The sequence below is a fragment of the Amblyomma maculatum genome, chromosome 1 (genome assembly GCF_055883805.1).
Source record: "Amblyomma maculatum isolate TAMU_Amacu chromosome 1, ASM5588380v1, whole genome shotgun sequence".
NCBI lineage: Eukaryota > Metazoa > Arthropoda > Arachnida > Ixodida > Ixodidae > Amblyomma > Amblyomma maculatum.
Genome location: NC_139344.1, coordinates 296137403 through 296152725, shown reverse-complemented (window position 1 = coordinate 296152725; position 15323 = coordinate 296137403). Strand labels below are relative to the sequence as shown.

General features: G+C 44.9%; 1 long non-coding RNA gene across 3 annotated transcripts; it reads left to right on the top strand.

Moving 5' to 3' along the window:
- The first annotated feature begins 8080 nt into the window (after positions 1 to 8080).
- Positions 8081 to 15082, top strand: LOC146206843 (uncharacterized). 3 transcript variants are annotated; one of them, XR_014704531.1, is made up of 4 exons: positions 8081 to 8250; positions 9571 to 9696; positions 10198 to 10364; positions 14701 to 15066. It is a non-coding gene; the product is annotated as an uncharacterized LOC146206843 (long non-coding RNA). The 3 variants fall into 3 exon arrangements; XR_014704529.1 differs by having other exon boundaries at positions 8084 to 8250; positions 10198 to 10356; positions 14701 to 15082; XR_014704530.1 differs by lacking the exon at positions 10198 to 10364 and having other exon boundaries at positions 8091 to 8250; positions 14701 to 15033.
- The last annotated feature ends 241 nt before the right edge of the window (positions 15083 to 15323 follow it).

Genomic DNA, 15323 nt, shown 5'->3' with positions numbered 1-15323 from the left:
CTTCTAGCTTCGCGTCTGGATTAAGGAGCACTGAGAGCCGAAAGATATGCTTGTTGTACAGTCTCACATCACTGCCCTCTTAAGGGTTATAGTTTATCAATGTGAGTGCTGACAATTACAGATGGCGCGCATACCCCGCTCTGTTTTTTCGCTTTCACGGCAATAGACATCACAGTTTGGACTATAACACGAGAAGCTTTTGACCTTTGCCGATACATGCTTCATTCTATTGCTTCTAGCTTCGCGTCTGGTTTAAGGAGCACTGAGAGCCGAAAGATATGCTCGTTGTACAGCCTCACATCACTGTCCTCTTACGGGTTATAGTTTATCAATGTGAGTGCTGACAATTGGAGATGGCGCGCATACCCCGCTCAGTTTTTTCGCTTTCACGGCAATAGAGATCACAGTTTGGGCTATAACACGAGAAGCTTTTGACCTTTGCCGATACATGCTTCATTCTATTGCTTCTAGCTTCGCGTCTGGTTTAAGGAGCACTGAGAGCTGAAAGATATGCTTGTTGTACAGCCCCACATCACTGTCCTCTTACGGGTTATAGTTTATCAATGTAAGTGCTGACAATTAGAGATGTCGCGCATACCCCGCTCTGTTTTTTCGCTTTCACGGCAATAGATATCACAGTTTGGGCTATAACACGAGAAGCTTTTGACCTTTGCCGATACATGCTTCATTCTATTGCTTCTAGCTTCGCGTCTGGTTTAAGGAGCACTGAGAGCCGAAAGATATGCTTGTTGTAAAGCCTCACATCACTGTCCTCTTACGGGTTATAGTTTATCAATGTGAGTGCTGACAATTAGAGATGGCGCGCATACCCCGCTCTGTTTTTTCGCTTTCACGGCAATAGATATCACAGTTTGGGCTATAACACGAGAAGCTTTTGACCTTTGCCGATACATGCTTCATTCTATTGCTTTTAGCTTCGCGTCTGGTTTAAGGAGCACTGAGAGCCGAAAGATATGCTTTTTGTAAAGCCTCACATCACTGTCCTCTTACGGGTTATAGTTTATCAATGTGAGTGCGGACAATTAGAGATGGAGCGCATACCCCGCTCTGTTTTGTCGCTTTCACGGCAATAGACATCACAGTTTGGGCTATAACACGAGAATGTTTTGACCTTTGCCGATACATGCTTCATTCTATTGCTTCTAGCTTCGCGTCTGGTTTAAGGAGCACTGAGAGCCGAAAGATATGCTTGTTGTACAGCCTCACATCACTGTCCTCTTACGGGTTATAGTTTATCAATTTGAGTGCTGACAATTAGAGATGGCGCGCATACCCCGCTCTGTTCTGTCGCTTTCACGGCAATAGACATCACAGTTTGGGCTATAACACGAGAAGCTTTTGACCTTTGCCGATACATGCTTCATTGTATTGCTTCTAGCTTCGCGTCTGGTTTAAGGAGCACTGAGAGGCGAAAGATATGCTTGTTGTACAGCCTCACATCACTGTCCTCTTACGGGTTATAGTTTATCAATGTGAGTGCTGACAATTTGAGATGGCGCGCATACCCCGCTCTGTTTTTTCGCTTTCAAGGCAATAGACATCACAGTTTGGGCTATAACACGAGAAGCTTTTGACCTTTGCCGATACATGCTTCATTCTATTGCTTCTAGCTTCGCGTCTGGTTTAAGGAGCACTGAGAGCCGAAAGATATGCTTTTTGTAAAGCCTCACATCACTGTCCTCTTACGGGTTATAGTTTATCAATGTGAGTGCTGACAATTAGAGATGACGCGCATACCCCGCTCTGTTTTGTCGCTTTCACGGCAATAGACATCACAGTTTGGGCTATAACACGAGAAGCTTTTGACCTTTGCCGATACATGCTTCATTCTATTGCTTCTAGCTTCGCGTCTGGATTAAGGAGCACTGAGAGCCGAAAGATGTGCTTGTTGTACAGCCTCATATCACTGTCCTCTTACGGGTTATAGTTTATCAATGTGAGTGCTGACAATTAGAGATGGCGCGCATACCCCGCTCTGTTTTTTCGCTTTCACGGCAATAGAGATCACAGTTTGGACTATAACACGAGAAGCTTTTGACCTTTGCCGATACATGCTTCATTCTATTGCTTCTAGCTTCGCGTCTGGTTTAAGGAGCACTGAGAGCCGAAAGATATGCTTGTTGTACAGCCTCACATCACTGTCCTCTTACGGGTTATAGTTTATCAATGTGAGTGCTGACAATTAGAGATGGCGCGCATACCCCACTCTATTTTTTCGCTTTCACGGCAATAGACATCACAGTTTGGGCTATAACACGAGAAGCTTTTGACCTTTGCCGATACATGCTTCATTCTATTGCTTCTAGCTTCGCGTCTGGTTTAAGGAGCACTGAGAGCCGAAAGATATGCTTGTTGTAAAGCCTCACATCACTGTCCTCTTACGGGTTATAGTTTATCAATGTGAGTGCTGACAATTAGAGATGGCGCGCATACCCCGCTCTGTTTTGTCGCTTTCACGGCAATAGACATCACAGTTTGGGCTATAACACGAGAAGCTTTTGACCTTTGCCGATACATGCTTCATTCTATTGCTTCTAGCTTGGCGTCTGGTTTAAGGAGCACTGAGAGCCGAAAGATATGCTCGTTGTACAGCCTCACATCACTGTCCTCTTACGGGTTATAGTTTATCAATGTGAGTGCTGACAATTAGAGATGGCGCGCATACCCCGCTCTGTTTTTTCGCTTTCACGGCAATAGAGATCACAGTTTGGGCTATAACACGAGAAGCTTTTGAACTTTGCCGATACATGCTTCATTCTATTGCTTCTAGCTTCGCGTCTGGTTTAAGGAGCACTGAGAGCCGAAAGATATGCTTGTTGTACAGCCTCACATCACTGTCCTCTTACGGGTTATAGTTTATCAATGTGAGTGCTGACAATTAGAGATGGCGCGCATACCCCACTCTATTTTTTCGCTTTCACGGCAATAGACATCATAGTTTGGGCTATAACACGAGAAGCTTTTGACCTTTGCCGATACATGCTTCATTCTATTGCTTCTAGCTTCGCGTCTGGTTTAAGGAGCACTGAGAGCCGAAAGATATGCTTTTTGTAAAGCCTCACATCACTGTCCTCTTACGGGTTATAGTTTATCAATGTGAGTGCTGACAATTAGAGATGACGCGCATACCCCGCTCTGTTTTGTCGCTTTCACGGCAATAGACATCACAGTTTGGGCTATAACACGAGAAGCTTTTGACCTTTGCCGATACATGCTTCATTCTATTGCTTCTAGCTTCGCGTCTGGATTAAGGAGCACTGAGAGCCGAAAGATGTGCTTGTTGTACAGCCTCATATCACTGTCCTCTTACGGGTTATAGTTTATCAATGTGAGTGCTGACAATTATAGATGGCGCGCATACCCCGCTCTGTTTTTTCGCTTTCACGGCAATAGACATCACAGTTTGGGCTATAACACGTGAAGCTTTTGACCTTTGCCGATACATGCTTCATTCTATTGCTTCTAGCTTCGCGTCTGGTTTAAGGAGCACTGAGAGCCGAAAGATATGCTCGTTGTACAGCCTCACATCACTGTCCTCTTACGGGTTATAGTTTATCAATGTGAGTGCTGACAATTACAGATGGCGCGCATACCCCGCTCTGTTTTTTCGCTTTCACGGCAATAGAGATCACAGTTTGGGCTATAACACGAGAAGCTTTTGACCTTTGCCGATACATGCTTCATTCTATTGCTTCTAGCTTCGCGTCTGGTTTAAGGAGCACTGAGAGCCGAAAGATATGCTTGTTGTACAGCCTCACATCACTGTCCTCTTACGGGTTATAGTTTATCAATGTGAGTGCTGACAATTAGAGATGGCGCGCATACCCCGCTCTGTTTTTTCGCTTTCACGGCAATAGCCATCACAGTTTGGGTATAACACGAGAAGCTTTTGACCTTTGCCGATACATGCTTCATTCTATTGCTTCTAGCTTCGCGTCTGGTTTAAGGAGCACTGAGAGCCGAAAGATATGCTCGTTGTACAGCCTCACATCACTGTCCTCTTACGGGTTATAGTTTATCAATGTGAGTGCTGACAATTGGAGATGGCGCGCATACCCCGCTCAGTTTTTTCGCTTTCACGGCAATAGAGATCACAGTTTGGGCTATAACACGAGAAGCTTTTGACCTTTGCCGATACATGCTTCATTCTATTGCTTCTAGCTTCGCGTCTGGTTTAAGGAGCACTGAGAGCCGAAAGATATGCTTGTTGTACAGCCCCACATCACTGTCCTCTTACGGGTTATAGTTTATCAATGTGAGTGCTGACAATTAGAGACGGCGCGCATACCCCGCTCTGTTTTTTCGCTTTCACGGCAATAGACATCACAGTTTGGGCTATAACACGAGAAGCTTTTGACCTTTGCCGATACATGCTTCATTCTATTGCTTCTAGCTTCGCGTCTGGTTTAAGGAGCACTGAGAGCCGAAAGATATGCTTGTTGTAAAGCCTCACATCACTGTCCTCTTACGGGTTATAGTTTATCAATGTGAGTGCTGACAATTAGAGATGGCGCGCATACCCCGCTCTGTTTTTTCGCTTTCACGGCAATAGACATCACAGTTTGGGCTATAACACGACAAGCTTTTGACCTTTGCCGATACATGCTTCATTCTATTGCTTCTAGATTCGCGTCTGGTTTAAGGAGCACTGAGAGCCGAAAGATATGCTTGTTGTACAGCTTCACATCACTGTCCTCTTACGGGTTATAGTTTATCAATGTGAGTGCTGACAATTAGAGATGGCGCGCATACCCCGCTCTGTTTTGTCGCTTTCACGGCAATAGACATCACAGTTTGGGCTTTAACACGAGAAGCTTTTGACCTTTGCCGATGTATGCTTCATTCTATTGCTTCTAGCTTCGCGTCTGGTTTAAGGAGCACTGAGAGCCGAAAGATATGCTTGTTGTACAGTCTCACATCACTGTCCTCTTACGGGTCATAGTTTATCAATGTGAGTGCTGACAATTAGAGATGGCGCGCATACCCCGCTCTGTTTTTTCGCTTTCACGGCAATAGACATCACAGTTTGGGCTATAACGCGAGAAGCTTTTGACCTTTGCCGATACATGCTTCATTCTATTGCTTCTAGCTTCGCGTCTGGTTAAAGGAGCACTGAGAGCCGAAAGATATGCTTGTTGTACAGCCTCACATCACTGTCCTCTTACGGGTTATTGTTTATCAATGTGAGTGCTGACAATTAGAGATGGCGCGCATACCCCGCTCTCTTTTTTCGCTTTCACGGCAATAGACATCACAGTTTGGGCTATAACACGAGGAGCTTTTGACCTTTGCCGATACATGCTTCATTCTATTGCTTCTAGCTTCGCGTCTGGTTTAAGGAGCACTGAGAGCCGAAAGACATGCTTTTTGTACAGGCTCACATCACTGTCCTCTTACGGGTTATAGTTTATCAATGTGAGTGCTGACAATTAGAGATGGCGCGCATACCCCGCTCTGTTCTGTCGCTTTCACGGCAATAGACATCACAGTTTGGGCTATAACACGAGAAGCTTTTGACCTTTGCCGATACATGCTTCATTCTATTGCTTCTAGCTTCGCGTCCGGTTTAAGGAGCACTGAGATCCGAAAGATATGCTTGTTGTAGAGCCTCACATCACTGTCCTCTTACGGGTTATAGTTTATCAATGTGAGTGCTGACAATTAGAGATGGCGCGCATACCCCGCTCTGTTTTTTCGCTTTCACGGCAATAGACATCACAGTTTGGGCTATAACACGAGTAGCTTTTGACCTTTGCCGATACATGCTTCATTCTATTGCTTCTAGCTTCGCGTCTGGTTTAAGCAGCACTGAGAGCCGAAAGATATGCTTGTTGTACAGCCTCACATAACTGTCCTCTTACGGGTTATAGTTTATCAATGTGAGTGCTGACAATTAGAGATGGCGCGCATACCCCGCTCTGTTTTTTCGCTTTCACGGCAATAGAGATCACAGTTTGGGCTATAACACGAGAAGCTTTTGACCTTTGCCGATACATGCTTCATTCTATTGCTTCTAGCTTCGCGTCTGGTTTAAGGAGCACTGAGAGCCGAAAGATATGCTTGTTGTAAAGCCTCGCATCACTGTCCTCTTACGGGTTATAGTTTATCAATGTGAGTGCTGACAATTAGAGATGGCGCGCATACCCCGCTCTGTTTTGTCGCTTTCACGGCAATAGACATCACAGTTTGGGCTATAACACGAGAAGCTTTTGACCTTGGCCGATACATGCTTCATTCTATTGCTTCTAGCTTCGCGTCTGGATTAAGGAGCACTGAGAGCCGAAAGATATGCTTGTTGTACAGTCTCACATCACTGTCCTCTTAAGGGTTATAGTTTATCAATGTGAGTGCTGACAATTACAGATGGCGCGCATACCCCGCTCTGTTTTTTCGCTTTCACGGCAATAGACATCACAGTTTGGGCTATAACACGAGAAGCTTTTGACCTTTGCCGATACATGCTTCATTCTATTGCTTCTAGCTTCGCGTCTGGTTTAAGGAGCACTGAGAGCCGAAAGATATGCTCGCTGTACAGCCTCACATCACTGTCCTCTTACGGGTTATAGTTTATCAATGTGAGTGCTGACAATTGGAGATGGCGCGCATACCCCGCTCAGTTTTTTCGCTTTCACGGCAATAGAGATCACAGTTTGGGCTATAACACGAGAAGCTTTTGACCTTTGCCGATACATGCTTCATTCTATTGCTTCTAGCTTCGCGTCTGGTTTAAGGAGCACTGAGAGCTGAAAGATATGCTTGTTGTACAGCCCCACATCACTGTCCTCTTACGGGTTATAGTTTATCAATGTGAGTGCTGACAATTAGAGATGGCGCGCATACCCCGCTCTGTTTTTTCGCTTTCACGGCAATAGATATCACAGTTTGGGCTATAACACGAGAAGCTTTTGACCTTTGCCGATACATGCTTCATTCTATTGCTTCTAGCTTCGCGTCTGGTTTAAGGAGCACTGAGAGCCGAAAGATATGCTTGTTGTAAAGCCTCACATCACTGTCCTCTTACGGGTTATAGTTTATCAATGTGAGTGCTGACAATTAGAGATGGCGCGCATACCCCGCTCTGTTTTGTCGCTTTCACGGCAATAGACATCACAGTTTGGGCTATAACACGAGAAGCTTTTGACCTTTGCCGATATATGCTTCATTCTATTGCTTCTAGCTTCGCGTCTGGTTTAAGGAGCACTGAGAGCCGAAAGATATGCTTGTTGTACAGCCTCACATCACTGTCCTCTTACGGGTTATAGTTTATCAATGTGAGTGCTGAGAATTAGAGATGGAGCGCATATCCCGCTCTGTTCTGTCGCTTTCACGGCAATAGACATCACAGTTTGGGCTATAACACGAGAAGCTTTTGACCTTTGCCGATACATGCTTCATTCTATTGCTTCTAGCTTCGCGTCTGGTTTAAGGAGCACTGAGAGCCGAAAGATATGCTTGTTGTAAAGCCTCACATCACTGTCCTCTTACGGGTTATAGTTTATCAATGTGAGTGCTGAGAATTAGAGATGGCGCGCATACCCCGCTCTGTTTTGTCGCTTTCACGGCAATAGACATCACCCCAGACGGCCACTGACGTCCGACGGACAACCGAACTCGGCCTCAACTCGGCGGCCGATTTCGGACGTCCGCCGGAATTCCGGCGTACGTACGAAAGCGGATGGTCGAATCCGTTCGCCCAGCGGACAGCCGCCGTACGTCCGCCACTGGATTTGCTTTTACACAGCTATGATATAGTTTGTAGTCGTCGTGCTCATCTGAACTGCGTATAAATCAGTAATGCCGTCAAGTCCATTATATGATGCCAGAGCGAATCGATGCGATAGAAAGCGTTTCCATTAAACAGCTTTTTTTTTTATTTTCCGCATGTTTCATCGTTGAATTCTTCCATCAAAAATTTTTGATGAAAAGTTAAATGACCATTAAACATTTTTCTATCATGATGCTTCAGTGAAATTTTAATCAGTGGCTGAATAGACGCAGCAAGCAGCAAGCTCAAAAAGAACGAAACCGAACCTATCCTCAAAAAAATCTGAAATGAGCCAATCCAATCCACCTGACAAGTTGAAGTTTAGTCATGGAAGATGGCTTCACGTTTCCGTGTTCTGCATTTTCTGCGCAGTTACAAATACCTACGGCTGTAATGCACTGCTAGCATTGTTTTTGCTGTGGCTTGGTGCGGCTGGCACACTTTGTTCACCCGCCGATTCCAAAGTAAGTATTTCACCGAACTTTTGTTTCTTTAGTGGAACTTTTCGATGCACCGATGGTGCTGAGCTTTTGGATAAGGAAACGGCTCTGTACAGCAGCCGAACGGTCGAGTGTTTTAGGCGAGACTGACAGGATGGCTCCGCGCCGACTAACTAAATTGCAGCCTCAAGTCTGAGGGCCATCTTTCTCGGCATTACTGGACGCTGCGCCAGTAAGCCGCGCAACTTCTCTGTCTCTGATAAAGGAGTGCCTGCCCGAGCTTTAAAGGAGTTAATTTGTTAACCATGCGCAACGTGCTGAGTTGTAAAAACTATACGAGAAAACTTTTGCTCTCCGCGAGCCTATCGTGCGACATGCCTACACTTGTGAAAACGTCGCGCGTTTTTTTTTTTTTTTTTTTTTTTTTTTTTTTTTTTTATATGGACAGCCGCTCATCTTTCTCTCGAGCTTTACGGCAACTACAGTTTCTAGAAGGAACGGCTGTAGCTGCGCATGTTGGTTATGCATGTGGGACCGAACCGCGCAGAACAACCGGACAAGGAGATGAGAGAAAAAAAAAAGTCAGCACTTGTCTTTTTCTTGACCCGTTGTTCTGCGCGGTTCTGGCAGGAATTTGACATACCGCCGCCGCGACACAGTTGGGCTGTGAGCTCTGGTGCCTGCAACGCCTTCTTTTATGCAAAACAGGCATACTGGGAGGCCATGCAAGCCGCGGGCTCAAAAGAAAAAACAAACGAGTTGAGCAAAAGTGAGATGAAAACAAAATTGTTGTTGCTTTGTCCTTACAGATATTCAAAGGCTCCTCAGAACTTCATTGCATTATTGGCAGCAAGATAATGCCAAAGCTACACTAGAGCCATGCAGCACCTTATAGTGCATGATACTGAGCTTATGTCTCGCACTGAAAGCTCTTACCATGTTCTTAGATTATCATATTAAAGTAGCTTTAAACCCATGCTTGTTAATACAGTGATAGCCATAAATTGAATCTAGGGCATCATGCTCACATACAAGGCTTCTGATAACCGCTGATCACATGATGTGGGCTATAGCAGAAACCTGTACCTGGTCATCTTACAAGCATTTGTGCAATTGATGCTTTTTATGTGTTGTAAAAGTTTTTGTGTTCTGTTTCTGTATGGGAATGCTTTCCTTATTGAAGGCTAACATTTGGCTTGCTGCAGCAAAACCTCTACCTAGTCATCCTAAAAACAGCACCACAGTTGGTGCTTTTAGTGTGTTGTAAAAGTATTTGTGTTCTGCTTCTGTATGGCAATGTTTTTCTCGTTGAAGACTAGCATGAGGCTTCCAAAAATTTTTCAGATGCCATTTGCTGTAGCCGATTTCGTAAGCCAACAGGAAGCAGCACTTTGAACATGGAAAACTGTCATCCACGGGGGAAAAACAGCAACATCCCTTTGCATTCTCATTTCTTTGGTATGGCTAAAAGTGAGTATAGTATCATTATCTATATTATTAATATTGAATCATGATTGTCAGTGTTGAAGTTGTTTGAGCGTGATGATTTTAAACACACAGGACATCCCTTCGACATTAAGGTTTTAGCTTGTTTACATGTAGGATGTAGAACTGGTTTCAACAAACTTTATGCAGCAAATTCTTTTTACATTGTCCACCATGTTACTTTTTGTCATTGTCCGTTCGGTGACTGGAGGAGGGAGAAGTAAATAACCAGTATTTTACGTTTACACAGTCGTCCACTCTTAGCTTGAATGGGAATGTGTGGCATGCAGTTTGCAAAATAGCAATGCATCCGTCGCAGCCATGCATCAAGGCTAAGTGGCTTGTGCGTAGAGGGACTAGCCGCTCCAGCTTCACATCATCTGCCTCTTTGCTCCGGTGTGCAGACGTGCATTGAGGCAAAGTGGTTTATGTGTAGAGAAACCAGGAGCTTCTTTGTCACATCTGGCTGTTTGTTACGGTGTGCAGATGCACATCGAGGCAAAATGGCTGATGTGTAGAGGGACCAGGAGCTGCTGCTTAACGTTCTTCGCCTCTTTACTACAGTGCACAGCCGTGCATTGATGCTAAGTGGCTTGTGCATGGAGGGCCCAGGAGCTGCAGCTTCACGTCTGCCTCTTCGCTCAGGTATGCAGGTGCGTATTGAGGCAAAATGGCTTATGCATAGAGGGACCAGGAGCTGCTGTGTGGCGTAGTCTGTATATTTGCTATGGTGCATATTGAAGTACAGTGGGGGGGGCTCATGTGTAAAGGTACCATGAGCTGCTGCGTCATGTCGTCTGCCTCTTTACTATCGTGCGCAGGCATGCATCAAGGCAAAGTAGCTTATGCGTAGAAGGACCAGGAACTGTTGCTTCGCATCTGCTATGATGCGCAGCTGCGTATTGTGGGTGGTGGTGGAAAACATTGCCATCAGATACAAATACAGGAGGTTACTCACTAGCTGACCCTGAGGGGGCCTGTCCTGACAAAAACAAGAGGTCCCTAGTTTGGGACCCCAGTGGTGGTAGAGGGACTAGAGGCTGGTACTTCACGCTGTCTGCCTCTTCGCTACGGTGTGCAGCTGCGATGGATGCAGTGGCATCTCAAAAAGTGCATGCCACGCACTCGCATGTTCAGCCTGAGTGGACGACTGTGTACCTGCTATAGCTTTGTTATTCATAGAATAAACCTAGGCCAAGTTGGATAAATTATAGCTCACCTCATATGTGGTCAGCAAAAAAATGCCACTCCAGAAAATCTGATGCATTTACTGTCATAGGATTCTTATTCATATACATGCTACTGACAAGTCAGATTCTTCACCCTCAGAAATGCCAGAAAAATAACCAAGGGTGCATCTGCAATAGTCTAGCTTGCTCTTTCTCTGCAGACTTGAGTCAGATGTGTGTTCCATTGCTGTGGGTGGGACAGGTGTGAATCTTTGATTTTAAGCTTGCAACAAGTATGTTATTGTAGTTTAAAGGCAAAACGGTACTAATAATCGCAGCCCCCCGTGGCCTTTATCCCGTTTTAATAGTGTTGCTAGACACTGAATTATTAGTTTACTCTGCACTGTTTCTGTCTAGTTAATGTGCGGAGATGTACATATATTTATATGACTTGGAGTTGTCGACTTTGCACTTAGAAACATTGTAGCGTTATCTGATGTGTTGCTTTCATTTCTTTAATGATTTCTGTAAGGTATCGGTGGGTATGCTAGGCACCATTATTAGTCTGCTCTTTTTGAGTCACCTGTTCAATGCCCAGCTGCGGCCGTCTCCCACTTGCCCTCGGACAGGAGGCGGAGAGACGCGCACAGAGAGGCAGCTACAGTGCTTAACGGAAACGTAGGCAGAGAGGGAAAGAAGTCCCCTCTTCCAAGGACTTTGCTGTCGCACTCGAAGACGCGGGGACAGGCAGTTTGTTCTCGTTGCTGCGTCATGTAGGGGGCTCATTTTTATTTAAGGAGCTTTAGTTGGACTGTGAAAAAGGCTGACCGCCGAAGAATTGACGCGTTTGAATTGTGGTGCTGGCGAAGACTCTTAAGAGTTCCTTGCACTGCCAGAAGATCAAATCAGTCGATATTGTCGACCATAAACCCTGACTGCTCATTGGAGGGTCAAATTCTAAAGTTAAAGCTCAGCTACTTTGGTCATCTGATGAGAAGAGAGGAGTCGCTGGAGAAAGATTTGATGTTGGGAAAGGTTGAGGGTCGCCGGAGAAGGCGTAGGCAGCGAACGCGATGGTTAGATGGCATTCTCGAGGCATTGCAGATGAAGCTATGTGATGTTAAGAAGATAGTGAGAGACCGGAAAGCGTGGCGTGACATGGTCCACAGGGTCACGAAGAGTCGGACACGACTGAACGCCTGAACTGAACTGACGAACAGTATACAACTAAGGGGTCCTTAGTACTAAGCGTACTAAGGGGTCCTTAGTACGCTGACTGGACCCATCACCCGGAGGCAGCACAGCTTTGAAACGAGCACCTCTTTTGGAAGAACTGCTTATCGTTCAAAGAAAAAACACTGTCAGGTTGAAGGGTGTACGGCCCGCTTCCTTATTGGGGAGCCCATAAAAGTGACAATTATTCAGTGCAGGCGCGCTGAGTGGGGTCTCGTTGAGGATTCCAACCCTGGATGTCAATAATGGTGGGAGATGGCGGCGTTGAAAAAGGGCAAGTGTGTAACAGTGACGGTATGATGCGGAGCGGGAGGATGTGGGTTGGCTCTTCTGATTTGGTCCGCAATGGTGCTGACTCGGACGCCAATAATTGCAATAATTGCCCTGTAAAAGGAGCCGCCAAGGATGCAAGCTTTGGGCAATGGTTGCGCACGTGGGACGCCGTTTTGATGGGTTCTAATTTTTTTTTTTTCCTAGGGGAGAGAGTTTGGCATGTGACCTAGTGAGCCAATCATTTCGAGGTCCATTCTCTAAATTCTGTTTGTTGTGAAACGAATTTGTTGTCCCTTTTGCATTGCTTGTATTAGGGAGAGGGTGAAGAACTTATGAAAGTGGAAAGACATGCCAAAATGTTTGTTAGCCAGTCATGTGTGAGTTCGTTGTCATTGGGGATGAGAAATGTGGGCGGAGTCCCGAAGTTAATGAAACAGCCCCGCGGCCTGGAGAACTCGTTCTGAGCTAAATTTTGATCTCTTTCCTCTTCGGCATAGATCATGGTCATTGTTTGACCTGTTGTAAATACGTACATTCATGTATAAAATTTTCAGTTCATCTTCCTCTCCGTGTGCAAGTTGTTGTGGCCAGATGCAGTAAATTCACTATTTTCATTTCTATATAACGTGCCTTTCTGAAGATGGTGAGCTCTTTTGTCCAATCCTGTAAGAAAGCAGCAAAGCGCTCCCAAATCTTCCACAAAACTGTGTGATATCTTTAATACTAACTGCGACTTGGTGTCACTCACAACATGTAGTTGAGGTAGATTTCTTCCCCCCCCCCTCTTTTTGTTCGTTCAAATGAGGACCAGCGGACACTAACTCTTGCTTTTGTAATGCCCTAGGCTCCGCCTTAAGGCAGTACTCCAATGTCAATACCATTTTTATAGCTATGGCTGTCCAACAGCACTAATGTCTTTTATACACTTCTTTTACTAATCTCTTACCCAAGTGGTGGCTTATACTGCGGGGGTGAAAGTCTCTGGACAGTATGTGTAGATTTTGGACTAGAATCGCGATGTAAACGAATTGTGACCTTATTTCTCTTGCACACATGAAAGAACTAACGTTCAACTTTCACATCGACAAGTATGATCCGAGTTTCCTGGTTGATGTGAAAGTTATGTGCTTTGATTGCAGTTTGTGTAGTCCACACACTTGTCCCCGATATTACATAGGGGCAAATTAGGCGCCCTTACAGGGGCAGTTTCTTTGGCGCCCACTACCTTCCCCATAAATAAGCTACAGTGTTTCTTGTGAACAGCTGGCTGCATTTATAAATACCATTTTTTTTTGTAATTTGTTGTGCGTAGTTGAGAAATCCATGACATACATGCACAGCTGGTTGCCAGAATTGTGCAGCCATATTTCAGTAACTAACATCCATGCTGCATGCTGCCGGTAATACATCAGGAGCTTGTGGTTGTCAGCTTTTTGTGTGACTATAAGCCTTGCTATTTTAATGTCACATATAGCGCTGTGGGTAAACAAATAACTTTACTTTTAACTTTACTTTGAACTCTTGTAGAAGCATGAACACTGCGCAATCACTGCCGCGGGCTATGCATCCACATTGGGCTTTAGCCTCATGTCAAATGTCTATCTTTATTCTGCTGCAGCAGCTTGCATGTTATCAGATAAATTACTTCGTCGCAGCTGCTCTAAGGAGATGCTTTCTAGACGCTTGCAGCCTAGATGTTGATGTCGATATACCCCCGACACGCCCAGGGAATGTCTTCGGTAGAGGGCACATGGAAACCAGCGAAATGTGCAGTTTACAGAACAAAAAGGTAACAATTTTAAATGATGTTATTATTGATCACTTCTTTTCAGAGCAGGAACAATGACTTTAGAAATCTGCCTGTTAAACCGCTCAAAATGCAGGTTTCTGCCGCCAATGCGTACCTGTGTAATACTGCAAAGCTCTGGCTGTGCTTTATGTTCATATACAGCGTCCTTTATGCTTAGTTTCTCTGCATGTGCACTCCATGTCTTGGGCATTGCTGAGGGCGCATAGCAGCAAGCATAACATGCCATGTTTGGTCAGAGTGGCATGTTCAAAAAGACGACATAAAAACATTAAAATACTGAATGCCAGGTTCTGGTCAAACTACGTTTGTATCTTTTGTTATTCTGCATGGGTTTTGCTGCAGTTATATGACCTTTCTATATAGTATGTGACAGTTCTCAATGGAGATGCATGCGTACAGTGCCACCTGGAAAAAGCAATTGAGAGAAACTGGCAGTTGCCCTTGGAGATGTGTAATCAAAGTTCAGCACAGATAACTTGAATTTCATTTTCCCTTCTATTGCAGGAGGAGCCCAGCCTGCTCTTTCCATCTTAGGCCTGAAAGACCAGCAACAGCTGATCGAGCAAATGCACAGGATAGTAACTGCTCCTGGAATCCCGGCCTGCGGAGGCCGCCCACAGAGAACTCGATCATCTCCTCGCTAATTCCGAAATATTAGGTTTCAATAAATACCTTTTCCTCCACCACCTCCCCAAGGGAAGAGCTGTCACGGCCAAGGATAATTAAAAAAAATTATTCAAGCAGATTCTTAATACTCCAGTTGGCCTGCATTTTACCATGCCATTCCTTAACATCGATATTTTTTAGTGTAGACTATTTATGCATGCAGTTTTTGCAATAAAGCAAAAAAAAAATGCTGTTTTTACAACCACGCATGCTGGTATGCCTATGCACTTAGCATGTTTTCAGGAATGGTGCATTTGTGTAAAGCTCAGCTAGCATATGTGCCTCTTTGATGGAAGTTTTAACTGCACACTACTGTTCAGTGCTTTGTGTGTGAAAGTAAAGCAGACAACATGAAACTTGAACCTGTTGCATATTCTATTGTCTGCTTTACTCTCACGACAAAGGCATTGAGCACTAGTATGTGACTGAAATTTCCATGGCACATGCTTGCTGAGCTTTAC